This window comes from Malania oleifera, chromosome 1, assembly GCF_029873635.1.
Source record: "Malania oleifera isolate guangnan ecotype guangnan chromosome 1, ASM2987363v1, whole genome shotgun sequence".
NCBI classification, from domain to species: Eukaryota; Viridiplantae; Streptophyta; class Magnoliopsida; order Santalales; family Ximeniaceae; genus Malania; species Malania oleifera.
In genome coordinates, this window is record NC_080417.1 from 111,874,697 (window position 1) to 111,887,961 (window position 13,265).

Consider the following 13,265-nt stretch of genomic DNA (forward strand, 5'->3'; position numbering starts at 1 on the left):
TAGTTATACTGCTAGTGTTGCATGCAATGATTCATATGATAATGATTATAATAATTCTTATGATGAATCATATGCCGAATTTGTTGGCTTTGGTGTATTCCCAAGAGGGGGGGTGAATTGGAATTTTAAAATTTATTCCTAGGTTTAGCTAATCTAATAGCAGGATATTCGCAACCTAGGGTCTGTCTATACAATTCCAAATGCACAGATAAATAAAACGTGCAAATATTAAATCATAGCATTCACAATATAACATACATGTGCAGTAAATAAATTGCAAAAATATAAAGAACACGCACAATATGTTATCAAGGTTCGGCCAATACTACCTACGTCCCTACCTTGGCTTACAGGTACAAGGATTCTACTATGGCTCACTTAACGGGTGGAGTGGCACCAGTTACAACCAGGACAATTAAAGGGGCTGACCTCAACCAAAACGCCTTACTAGGATGGCGTACCTAGCTTTCCTAACAGGGTCTAAGCCAATCTGGGACTATTTCATAAGGCTAGTCTCCCTCTTCAAGCCCACGCCTGGAATACAACAAATTTAATATTATAAATTTCGTACAAGTAAAGTGTTTCTTACTCTAAGCAAATTTGTACCAATATGCTCAACCAAATAATGCACTCACAAATGATATGAATTAAAGCTCAATGTGAGTATGGTGATTTTCTCAAACTAATCTTTGAATAAAGATATTTATGATAAGTGCACTACAAAGATTAACCTTAATAGAATTGTTTTTCCAAAAACTATATTTCAATAAAAAGGTGTAGAAGAGCCTAGGGCTTTTCCCTTCAAATGATTTTTGATAAAAATAATGAGATATGATCTTTGATCTTTGATCTAAAGCAAAGTATGCAATAAATATGTTCAAAGATATTGAACCCTTAAAAATCTTCCTAACAATGATATTCAATTATTCTAACTCAAGGGAAGCTAGGGTTATAGCTAAAAATAATTTTTGCAGTGAAGCACAATGAGCTTTTGGAAATCTTTATATGTGCAGAGATCCACAAGCTAGCTACACGTTTTCTCCAAAGATATTTATCAATGAAATATATGGAGAAAAACTTTGACTTTACTCTCAAGATAATGATTTTAAAAAAGAATGAGATATGAGAGTATAAGCAATATGATTTGTAAAAGATAAAAAGCCCAAGATGAAGAATATTCTCTTGAAAAAGATTTTTCGAACAAATAACAAAGAGAGGATGAAAACTAAGCTTGGGAAGATGAAAAATGATATAAAAATTTGTGAGGATTTTCTAACTAATTATCTTACTAATTTTGAGTTATGAGGGGGTATATATAGACTTCTTAGGAAATCTGATCGCTAGGGACATATTAGGAATTTTTGGAAAAGTTTAAATGAGGTGAATAAAATTTTAACCGTGTTTTAACCTTAGTAATTCTCGCCAACCCGAGAGCATCGGTCGACCGAAATTAAGTTTCGGTTGACCAAGTCACATGGTTCGGTCGACCATGCGAAATTTTGAACAGCGTGATTTCTTTCCGTTTTTGAAAGATATAGTTACCAAAACTTGAGCAAACGGTCAAAATTCAAACCTAACTATTTAAGGCTAACCCTAATCGTGTTAGGGCAACCTAATAGCACGAAAACACGATGATTTCATTCTTGAAACATTGTTGTGCGCCGTTTCTCTTTTCTGAATTGATTTTCTGGTTTTTATAATTCAAGTTCATAGTTTTCAAATCCAGAAAACCTAGCAATCTTTTGAGTTTCATAGAAAAATTATTTTTGAGAGTATCCTAGTGATTTTAAAGTGTACAAATCTGCTGTTTGTGAGAGTTTCATTATTGTATCAAAATCTACTACTGACTTACTTGTAAACGAACGATTCGGGTGTGAATTGGTAACAAGCAAAAGGATGTTTTTGCTTAAGAGGTGCTCCACCTATTGAATGGAGAGAGGTGCTCCACCTATTGAATGGAGAGAGGTGCTCCACCTACTGAATGAAGAGTTTTAGTAAAATTCTCACAGCGGGTGTCTTGAGGCAAGGACATAAGCACAGTGTTGAACCTTGTAAAAAACTCGATGTTAATTTTTGCCCTTATCTCTTTACTTTCAAGCACATATATATTGATTTTAACTGTTGTGAATGATTTAGTTTTATTTGGGAATGGTGTGAATCAATTAATTTTATTTTTGGATGCCTTGGATGATTTAAATAATCATATTAATTAAAATTTGTTGTAGCTACGAATTTCTACTTTGATTTAATCTATTGAAATTGAACTGTATTGATTTATTAATTATTCTTATACTAGCATAAATATTTGTGTTGGCCTAACAAGGCTTTCACATCCTTTTTTGATGGTAAGAAATAAAGGATGGTTTAACTAATTTGTGTTCAAGTGTTGAGATTTCAAGAACTCTAAAATGACAAGTTCAAAAAGATGAAGAAACAATGACCAAAGATCACCAAGTACTTAAAGGCATACTACATTTACAAAGTGATCAAGTGGAAGCTCAAGGATACTCAAGATAGTTAAAGCAAATGAAGCATAAAGAATAATCAAGCTCAAGGAAAAAGAAAGGATATTCATGAAGACTTCAAAGAACAAAAGAGTTTTTAAGTTTTAGGAAGCTTCATGTAAGTACTTCAACTCTAAATATCATTTTGGATGAGATGAAGCTCATTAAGGGATAAAATGGACTTAGAGACCTTATTTTAAAAACCCCAAAAAATATATTTTAAAATGTAAGAAAACAAGAAAGCCAAGGGTTTTGAAAACAAAGAGAAAAACAGATTTTTTATCTGTTTAGGCGATTGAAGATTTTCCTGAAAGAATTATAAAGAGGCAGTGTAGCCTCAGGCAACTGAAGTTGGACCTCAGGCGCCTGACCCTGTTTTCAACATAAAAATAACACAGTGCGCTGAAGGCTCAGGCGACCAGACTTATAGTTCAGGAGACCGAACCTTGACAACGGCTATATTTTTAAATATTTTAATTTCAAATTTAAATTTCTTGCGCCCCAAACTTTCTAGAAACTTAGGGGACACTCCAAGTAATCTTGGGCAGCATGTCTAAGACCCTTTCTAAGCCTATAAATACATGGTCCATGAAATCAAATAATACCAAGAATTGAAAATCATCTCTCAAAGCTCTCTTACTCTCAAAGCTTTCTTACCTACGGAATTGCTGCTAATCAACTAAGATTATTCTGAGTTTCTAATTTCTTCTCTAAGCAAAAGTTCTGAGTTCTTGAATCTTATCAAGAGAAGAATACCAGTGAAACAATTTTTGAGCTTCATACTTCATTCTTTTTGATATTTTGATTGAAGTATATAGTGATGTGAAACTGTACTAACTAGCTCTATCTAAGAGTATTCTTTGTACACACTTATTTGATCTTCTTTTTGTAGTTTTTGACGGTTCAAGGTTGTTTGGATCGTTGGACCAAGCATGGGGTATCACTTGGAGAGGGGGCTCTACCCTTAAGGAGGTTTGTGATGGTTTGTTCCGCCCGAAAAGGAGCAGTATAGTGGAAACCTTAGGTGGTATTGGCCTAAGGCGAGAACGTAGGCTGGGGATAAGCCCAACCTCGTAAAAAATCTCGGTCTCACTCTTAACATTTCTCTTTATTTTCTTCATATATAAATTTTGTGGTGTGTATTCAAAGTGCGGGAAGCCAAAACTGAGATTGAGAAGACCTTTGACTTAAGAAAGTACATTGATCTTTTGCGGAAACCTTAAAGGGAGTATGTTGATCGTTTGCAGAAATCTTAGTTGAAATAAAGCAAACAAATTTCATTCATAACAGGGCTTGAATCAAATTCATTCACACAGGGCTACAACCAAACTTTACTTTGAGTGTTTGGAATCAACAAAGTGCTGCAGCTTGTTTATTGTGTTGATTGGATTATTTGGTTGTTGTTTGCTTGTGTTGAGATTGAGTGTGGTTTGTGGATTGGTTAAATATCTAAGTATTATTGTGTGATTGCTAAAAAGGTTGTGAATTTATAAAAATTTTATAAAGAAAATTTTAATAACCCAATTCACCCCCTCCCTCTTGGGACTACACCTCAACTTTCAATTTGTGTGGTTGAATATATTGTTATTCACATTAATCTATTAAGAATATTGTAAATTTTGTGATTTGGTTTTATGCCTAGGATTGTTGATTGGTATGGTCGGCTAGGGCTACTCAATAGGCCAAAATATGTTGGTCGATCGACTGAGTAATCTCAATACAATTTTGGTTGATCAACCGAGGCATTCAACTCAAGCCATTTATAAAGGGCCGGTCAACTGAGCATATTTACTCATTGTGGGGACGGTTAACTAAGGTCAGTTAAAAACCTAATTTTTAGCTTTATTTTGACCCTAAAGCTTTTCAAAAAAACTTTGTATGATTTTAGCTTTTATGAAAAAGGTTTTTTATTAGAGTTTAGGTGCCCTAAGGTCAGTTTATAGTCGTTTGAGCTTTTTATTCACATCATGCAAGACATGCAATTATTACAAACCCATCTAAACTAAATGCATTTATAATTCAAATCAAATATGTCTTCTTCTTTACTTTTCGATTTTTCATGGAATACGCCACACGATATAAGCTTGAAGTCCTTCATGGCTTCCATTTTCTTTCCCTTATGTGTGTGCTAAAATATAAACCTGCTCAAGCACTTAAATACACACATAAGATATGAGTGTTTTGTCAGCATCAAAATAGGGATCAGACTCAAAAAGTCAACAGATTTAGCAATTCATGATAGCAAAGAAAAGAGCATCAAAATTAAAGAATCATATAATAATGACTCTTAAAACCAAGTTGAATTTCCAAAAGAAAGGAAATTCGTGAAGAACCACCCTAAGGACCAAATCATTGGTGAACCATCACGAGGGGTGTCAACCAGATCTTCACTTAAGAACCTATGTGATCATTATGCGTTCCTGTCATACAAGTAACCTAAGAACATTAATGATGCAATCAATGATGATTTATAAGTATTAGCTATGCAAGAGAAGTTTAACAAATTTTGAGAAAAATAAAGTTTGGAAGTTAGTTCCTAGACCTGATGATCATTCAGTAATAGGCCCTAAATGGGTTTATAGGAATAAAAAGGATGAAAATGGCATTGTTGTCCATAACAAGGCTAGACCGGTAGCACAAGGTTACAATCAACAAGACAACGTTGATTTTGAGGAAACCTATGCTCCTGTAACTAGAATGGAAGTCATTCGTATGTTACTTTCCTATGCATCCCATAAAAACTTCAAACTCTATCAAATGGATGTAAAGAGTGCATTCCTAAATGGTTTCATAAATGAAGAAGTATATGTAGCACAACCCCCAGGTTTGGAAGACTTCCATTTTTCAAACCAAGTGTTGGAAGACTTCCATTTTCCAAACCAAGTGTTTAGATTGATGAAAGCCTTGCATGGGTTTGTTGACCTTGTTGGTCATATCTCGTTTTGATAATGACAAATATCTTGGTATCTTAACTATGCCTTGAGTTTGTAAACAAAACCATACTTTGCACACAAGGGTAAGGATACAGTGGAAGCCATAAAGATCTTTTTGTTCATATCACAAGATGGCAATTGAAGCAAAAGCAAATGAAGATCAATCTCTCGTTCTTGTAATTGCAATTTGTTGGTCTGTAATAATGGTCTGTAATAATTTGCATATCATGCATAATAGGTATTTATGCTCAAGAAGCCTTGAATGACCTTAGGAACCATCACCCCTCTAACTTAAAATTCATATGCTTATTCACACAGGGTTGATGAAGCACAGAGACCAAAACAAGACTTAAAAGCACAACTTTTAGTGGTCTCAGTCAACTGAACCCTAGGCATTATAAAATACGTCGGTCGACCAAATAGGTTTGGGGTCAACAGTTTGACCACACCTCAGCTAACCGACCATTAGTAGAACGTATTTCCCATGGTCGACCGACCAAGAAATTAGGCGGTGTTCACCTGCCCCGGTCGACTGAAGTGTTAGTTGAAAATTGCGATGGTCGACCGAACCAATTAAGTTGTCGACCGTCCTTTTCACCTGGTCGATCGAACTCACGAAGGGTTCAAATCGCCTCGTGATTGGTCAACCAACCCAATCGTTGGTCAATCAAGCCTTGCCTAATTCTCAATTCATTTGCTCGGATAGTCGACCGACCCTTGACCTTGGTCGACCGAAACTCTTGAGTTGGCAAGATTTTACCGAGGTTAAACAAGGTTAATTTTAATTAAACCTTATTAATATTTTTCCAAAAGACCTTCATGTCCCTAACGGCTATTTTTTTATGGGTGTCTATATATACTCTCTCATTTGTTTTAATTAAGGCACAATTAGCAAATATCATTAGAAAAAAACTCTCTAAATCTTTGAATACTCATTTTGCTCATACCCTTTCAATCTTCCACACAAATCACTCATTCTCCTTTCACTTTGATTTGAAAAACTATTTTTAAAGGAGAATCATTTGGTATACCTCTTGGTTATAAACTAATTGCAACTTGAAGGGGTGTTGGTTTTTTATTGTTGTGCTCATTTCATACACTTTCTTGAAGCTTATTACTCTCTCATTTTGCATTATCTAAAATTGATTTTTAGAGAGTAAGCTAATATTTTTCCCACTATATTTTACTAATAAACATTGGTTGGGAAAAACTAATCTTTTCTTGTGAATCTTAGCATCCATATTGCAAGATTCAAAAGCTTGCATATTATTATTTTAATAAAACCTTTGCAAGCTTAAACTCTAGTATCTATTGTTCTTAATATTTGATAAAATATTTTTGGATACTTGCTTAGGGTTTCTAACGTCCTTTTATTATTCATTTTTTGAACATATATATTATCTTGAATCAAAGGTATTACTCTCACGTTTATACATATATATACACATTGGTTGAGAGTAGCTTGACCTAATCTCACTTGAGTATAAATTACTATTATCTGTGAATGCATTGATTGTGCGTATTGTGGTACATATCTACTTGTGTAAGAAGCTCTAGTATTGTACACAAAATTCTTATTATCTGCTGTATTCCAGGCATGGCCTAGGGTGGGTCTTCTCCGCCCCTTTAAGGAGAGGTTGTAAAGGTTGGGGTCAGCCCTACAAATTTGACTTGGGGTTCTCTTCGCCCAGTAAGAAGAGGCTTGTAATTGGTGTCACTCCACCAGCAAGTGTGTTTTAGTGGAATCCTTGGTCTTGGGAGCTAGAGGCGGGGACATAGGCACAGTTACCGAACCTCGATAACACATTTGGTGTCATCTTCACCTTATCTGCTTTACTATCTTGTGCATGTTTGATTAAATTTGTTTAAAGTATATTACTTGTGATTTCATCTATCTGTTATTTCATATATGCATTAGATTGACTCTAAGGTTGTGAAATACTGATTGCTAGAATATCTGACCTAGAATTTTAAAATACCCAATTCACCCCCCCCCCCCCCTTTCTTGGGATTACATAAAAGTCAATAGGGTTGAAACAAGCTCCTAGAGCTTAGTATGAAAGATTAAGCGGCTTTCTATTAGAAAATGAATTCTCGAAAGGAAAAATGGACAGTACTCTCTTTATCAAAGCCAAGGTTAATGATATGTTTATCATTCAAATCTATGTGGATGATATCATATTTGGTACTACAAATGAAAATATATGTAAAGAGTTTGCTACATGCATGTAAGATGAATTTGAGATGAGCATGATGGGCAAACTGACATACTTTCTTGGTCTTCAAATCAAGCAAGCTAAAAATGGCACATTCATAAACCAATCTAAGTACATAAAAGACCTACTCAAGAAATTTGATATAGAAGGTAGCAAGGCATTGGGAATTCGAATGAGTACCTCTATTAATTAATCTTGATAAAGATAAGCAAGGGAAACCGGTAGATGTCAAGTACTATCGTGGTATGATTGGGAGTCTACTCTACTTAATAGCCAATAGACCAGATATAATGTTCAGCATTTGTATATGTGCTATATTTCAAACCTCGCCTAAGGAATCACATCAAATAGTTTTCAAAAGGATTTTATGGTATTTGATTAGTACTATAAACTTGGGTTTGTGGTATCCTAAAGACACATCTTTTGAAATGATCAATTACTCTTATGCGGACTATGTTGGGTGCAAAATTGACCACAAGAGTACCAAGTGGTAGATGTCACTTCTTAGGACGGTCTCTTGTATCTTGGTTTACCAAGAAATAGAATTTTGTACCATTATCTATAGTTGAGGCTAAATATGTTGTCGTAGGTAGTTCTTGTGCTCAAGTGTCGTATATGAAACAACAACTTAAAGACTATAATTTGGATTATAAGTCTGTGCCTATAAAATGTGATCATACTAGCGCCATTAATATATCTAAAAATCCGATTTCTCACTCAAGAACAAAGCACGTCGATACAAGACGCCACTTCCTTAGAGATCATGTGCAAAAGGAGGACATTAGTCTTAAATTTGTGAGCACGGATGAACAATGGGTTGATAAATTCATAAAACCCCTTCAAGAAGACCGTTTTCTATCAATTAGACATGAATTAGGCTTATTGCATGCTAAGGAAGTAGTTTGAGGAGAAGTTGTTTATTAACTTGAGTGTTCCAGGTGAAATTCTAAGTTATTTAAAAATTTCAGGACTTCGGGCGACTAAAGGGAGGTCAGTCGACCGAACCCCCATTAGACTAGTCGCTAAGAGTGTTCAGTAGTTAGGCTAATGAAAGCTTAAAATAGATTCAATCAAAGACTCTAAGCGACTGAACTCCTTATTCAAGCGACCGAACGGTTATTGTGTTAGGAGTTTTTAATATCCAGTATGTTCAAGCGACCAAACTTCGCACATATAAAATCTGAAAGTCGCAAAAAAAAACCCTAAATTTTAAGCATTTTAGCTACCCAAACTCTACTTTTCTCTCACCCAAACTGCGCCTCACCCTCTTCGAGCCTTCTAGACCTCATTTTTGCTCTAAAAACTAATATCTAAGCCTCGATCTTGCTTATTTACCTCAGATCTCTCAATTTCTCTACGCTTTAACTTCGAAATCATGCCTAGGTCAAAGAATGTTGCTCACAAAAATACCTCTTCAGGTCAAGATGATACCGAGTATATTCATCACTAGCTCTTGACTCCGGGAGGAAAGAAACTCTATAATGAACATCTTTATTCCGTAGAACCCATTCTTGGTGAGATTCTAGACATGCATTTTATGGAAGAAAATTTTCCCAATATTCTTCATTTGTTTGCTGCCTTAGGTTGGGATAGATTCATAACTTATCGACCCAAAGGAGTTTTTCCAAATTTGGTTCACCTATTTTATTCAAACTTAGGAAGGGAAGGAACAATATACATAACTCAAACATGAATAAATCTTTCGCACTCACCCCACAAACCATAGCAGAGAGATTTAGAATTCAGTATGGGAATTTGAATGTCCAAACTTAGGACAAACTTGACTAATGGACCAAGGGTTTACCCCTCAAGCATTTTTGCCTTTAATCTTAATCGAACCACCAACTCAGTTTGGTCATCCGCCTTTGTATAGGTAGTTAACTCTTGAGGCCAAGATCATTCACTTGCTTATCACAAATAACATTCTACCTAGGCATGGGTCACAAGACCATATTTCCTATTTAGACTATTTTGTTATGTGGTGCATATATACAGGCAAGCGTCTTGATCTTTCGACCCTTATACTAAAATGGATTATCACAAAAGAAGAAACTAGACGAGTCATTCTCGCTTATGGAGGGACTCTGAATCTCATCTTTGAATATCTTGGCCTAGCTCATACCTCAACACTGTTTATCAAACGAAAGAACTCCAACAAATTTTCATCCACCACCATAAGCATGATGGTATACTTAGTTGGATCCCCAAACACAAGCCACCTCTGAGAGATAATATAAATGTACAAACGGAGGAGGGACATGAACATGAACATCGGGATGATCCACCTCATGTGCAGCTAATTGCTCCAACTAGTACAACTATTGTTCCTGATAGTGCCACCATCTTAGATACTCTTCGGGATTTTCGTCAGCTTATGGAATTCCGACTTGATGGTATGCAGCGAGATTTCGATTCAAATTTTCGCTCAATCAATTAGCGCCTCTCCACGATTGAGAGTCACACGGGTATTGCCACCACATCCAGAGGTAAAGCACCCATGGAGGAAAGCTTGAGTGAAGAAAAGGATGACGAGGATGATGGAGATGAGAGTTCTTCAGGTGGTGATGATATAGATGAGGATTAGAGGAGCATTTTCTATTTAATGATGAGAGAAAGATTTTTTTTTTTTTTTATCCTTGTATCTGGTTGTACCTTGCTAGTATTTGATTTGTATCTTTATTTGGAAAATAGCTTTCTGATGCTTTTTTTTTTTTTCTAAATCTATTGAAAACATCATTTTACATATGCTTGATGATGTTGATATATATATATATGTTCTATTAGTAACTCTTATAAATTCTACCTTGAATATGACAACTGTAATGCCCCGAACCCTTAAACCCGGGTCCGGCGCATTATACTTGATAAAATCCTGATAATCCATAAGATACACAGCGGAAAACATAAGTATAATCTCCATATAACATAATACTAGAGTTTACTAATTCTAACTATAATCTATAATAAATCAATTCCCCAAAATTAACATAGAAATATACCCTTTTCATTTTCTATTTCCCAATAATGCTATAAAAACCTCGAGCTCTCAAAGCTCGACCTCAAGGATGTCCTGAAAAAGAAATACATTTATATTCGGGTGAGACACATTTCAGTAAAGGAAAAAATAATATATTAAACTCAACGTGTGACCATCATGAGATTATACATGTCATTTTATAATATTTGCAAATCATTAACATAATACTGAAAGTCATTTTCTGAACCTAACAATCACATGCAAAGGTTTACCTACGAGATTACCCAAGGATAGGGGTGATTACCCGCCCATACAAGTAGCACCCCTCTGCTCTGATACGTAGGTAACCCGAAGGTCACTACTGAAGCATACCATAGCACTCGCCTTACTCAGTAAGCCTTCAAGTGTTAATTTGATCTCGTACTCACGCATTCAACAAAATTTTACTGGCAAAGGCCCTAAGGATAGAGAATTCTACCCGCCCATACAAGTAGGTTCCCTCTGCCCTAGTGCGTTATGCAACTACTGCCACATCTGAAGCTACTAGTGCACTCGCCTTACTCAGCAAGCCCTCAGGCGAAGAGTATGTCTCGCCCAATCATAACATGTTTTACATACATAGATACTTCTAATATCATAATACATCATTCTTTCCATCGTTATTCAATCATTCACATTCTTTCACATTCATAACTTAACATTTCCTTGTATTTCACTTTAAGTGACTCTTTCTCATTTGTATCATTCACATTTCACATTTCATTTCATTGCATTGTCATTCCTTGTCATTTCATTTCATAACATTTTCATTTCATTCCTTTGTACTACAGCCGCTCTTTAGCCATCATTTGTTAGTCCACATAGAAATGCACTAGAATCTGCTACAATTAGTCCACATAGAAATGCATTAGAATATGTTAACCCGGCTTTCAGTTGTTGTACCTTTACATGGTTGCATTTAACATACACAGGCAACATTATCCATATCATATTTTATTCTCATTGCTTTACTTACTTAGTTTGCATCTCATACATTTAACATATAATTTACACAAATTCTCATGTCACACAATTTAATAGTAAAATTCATATATATTTCTCATAAAATAAGTCAACCCACATTTAACATTTATATGCTCAAAATACATTTCATTTCTTATTTAATTCATCAAAAAAAAAATTTCACTTTCATTCGTTCACTTTCACATATACATAACTATATTGACAATCCTGGGCTCATAAAACATAAATTTCATGGCTGGTATTTTAAATCCACATAAAAACATATATACATAAATAACACAATCATTTTTAATTCATAAAAAACCTGATTTAATATATAAATTTCCCTTTTTCCTTGTTTCTTGAACTGCGCCAACAGGGACTCCGAAAAATACCTGCGGTGCTCACCCGGACCTTAGTTCAAAAACCCTAGTTTCATTAAATTAATTCTATATAAAATACTTATTTAAATATTTCCTAGGGCCATAATTCCCAAATAAATAATAATACCCGCAAATATAACCATTTTTCCAAATTCCCCAAATCTCACTCTCGCTTTGGAGTAGGGCCTAGAAAACCCCAATTGGAAAATTACCAACGCCAAAATGATGATGACGATGACGACTAGGACCCCATGGTGGTGTCCGATCGTTGATTTAACCGCATATTTAAAGAAAAATTGAGAAAATGGGAAAAAGTTACCTTTCCCCAGGAACAGTGCCTAAGCCGTTCCCACGATAAATCTGCTCTAATAGAAATGTCGACAGCGGAACCAGGAATCCAACGGCACCTTTCGTTTCCCGATCTGCTGCAAATCTGCCGAGAAATTGAGAGAGAGAGAGAGAGAGACAGAGACAGAGACGAACGCGCAGGAAATATTTTTCAGGAGGGGTTGGCCGCCTCTTCTCTGTTCTTCTTCTTCTTTCTTCTTTTACTTTATATATATATTACTTTAACTTATACTTATTATATATATATATATATATATATATATATATATTTCTCTTATTTCAATTAGTTTTTTTTTTTTGATCCAATGTAAAAAATATTTAATTTAATAACTAATTATTTAATTATTGAATTTATCTTAATTTAATTTAATTTCTTTAATTTTAATTTTTTTTCTTCTTTTTCCCACGCCATACCTTTTATTTATTTATTTGTTATTTTATCTTTTTTTTTATTATTTCAACCATTTTAATTTTTCGGGTCTTTACAACAACTGAGTATGTATGTTGCACTGTTGAATGTTGATTATGACCTTCTACTAATAGTCCTATTGTTATGAACTGCATGATGGTTGATTGCTAAACAGATGTTTGCATTTGTTGTTCCTCTGACCGGCATTTGTTGTGTCATACTGGTTAATCTCTATTATTTTTTTTACTGATGTCAAAAGGGGGAGAATAAGCAGAATGAATGTTATCCTTATATTTTATTTTCCCAAAAGGGAGAATAACCCAAAGGGGGAGAATAACTTGTATATGTATTTTCAAAAGGGGAGATCTTTTTTTATTATAAAATACCTTTCGAGGGAATTTTTTTTGAAAATGAGGTAATTCAAACACAATTGAGCTTGAACAAATATGTCTATATTGAACATTTTTTGTGTTTTATGCTTACTGTGAGGGGC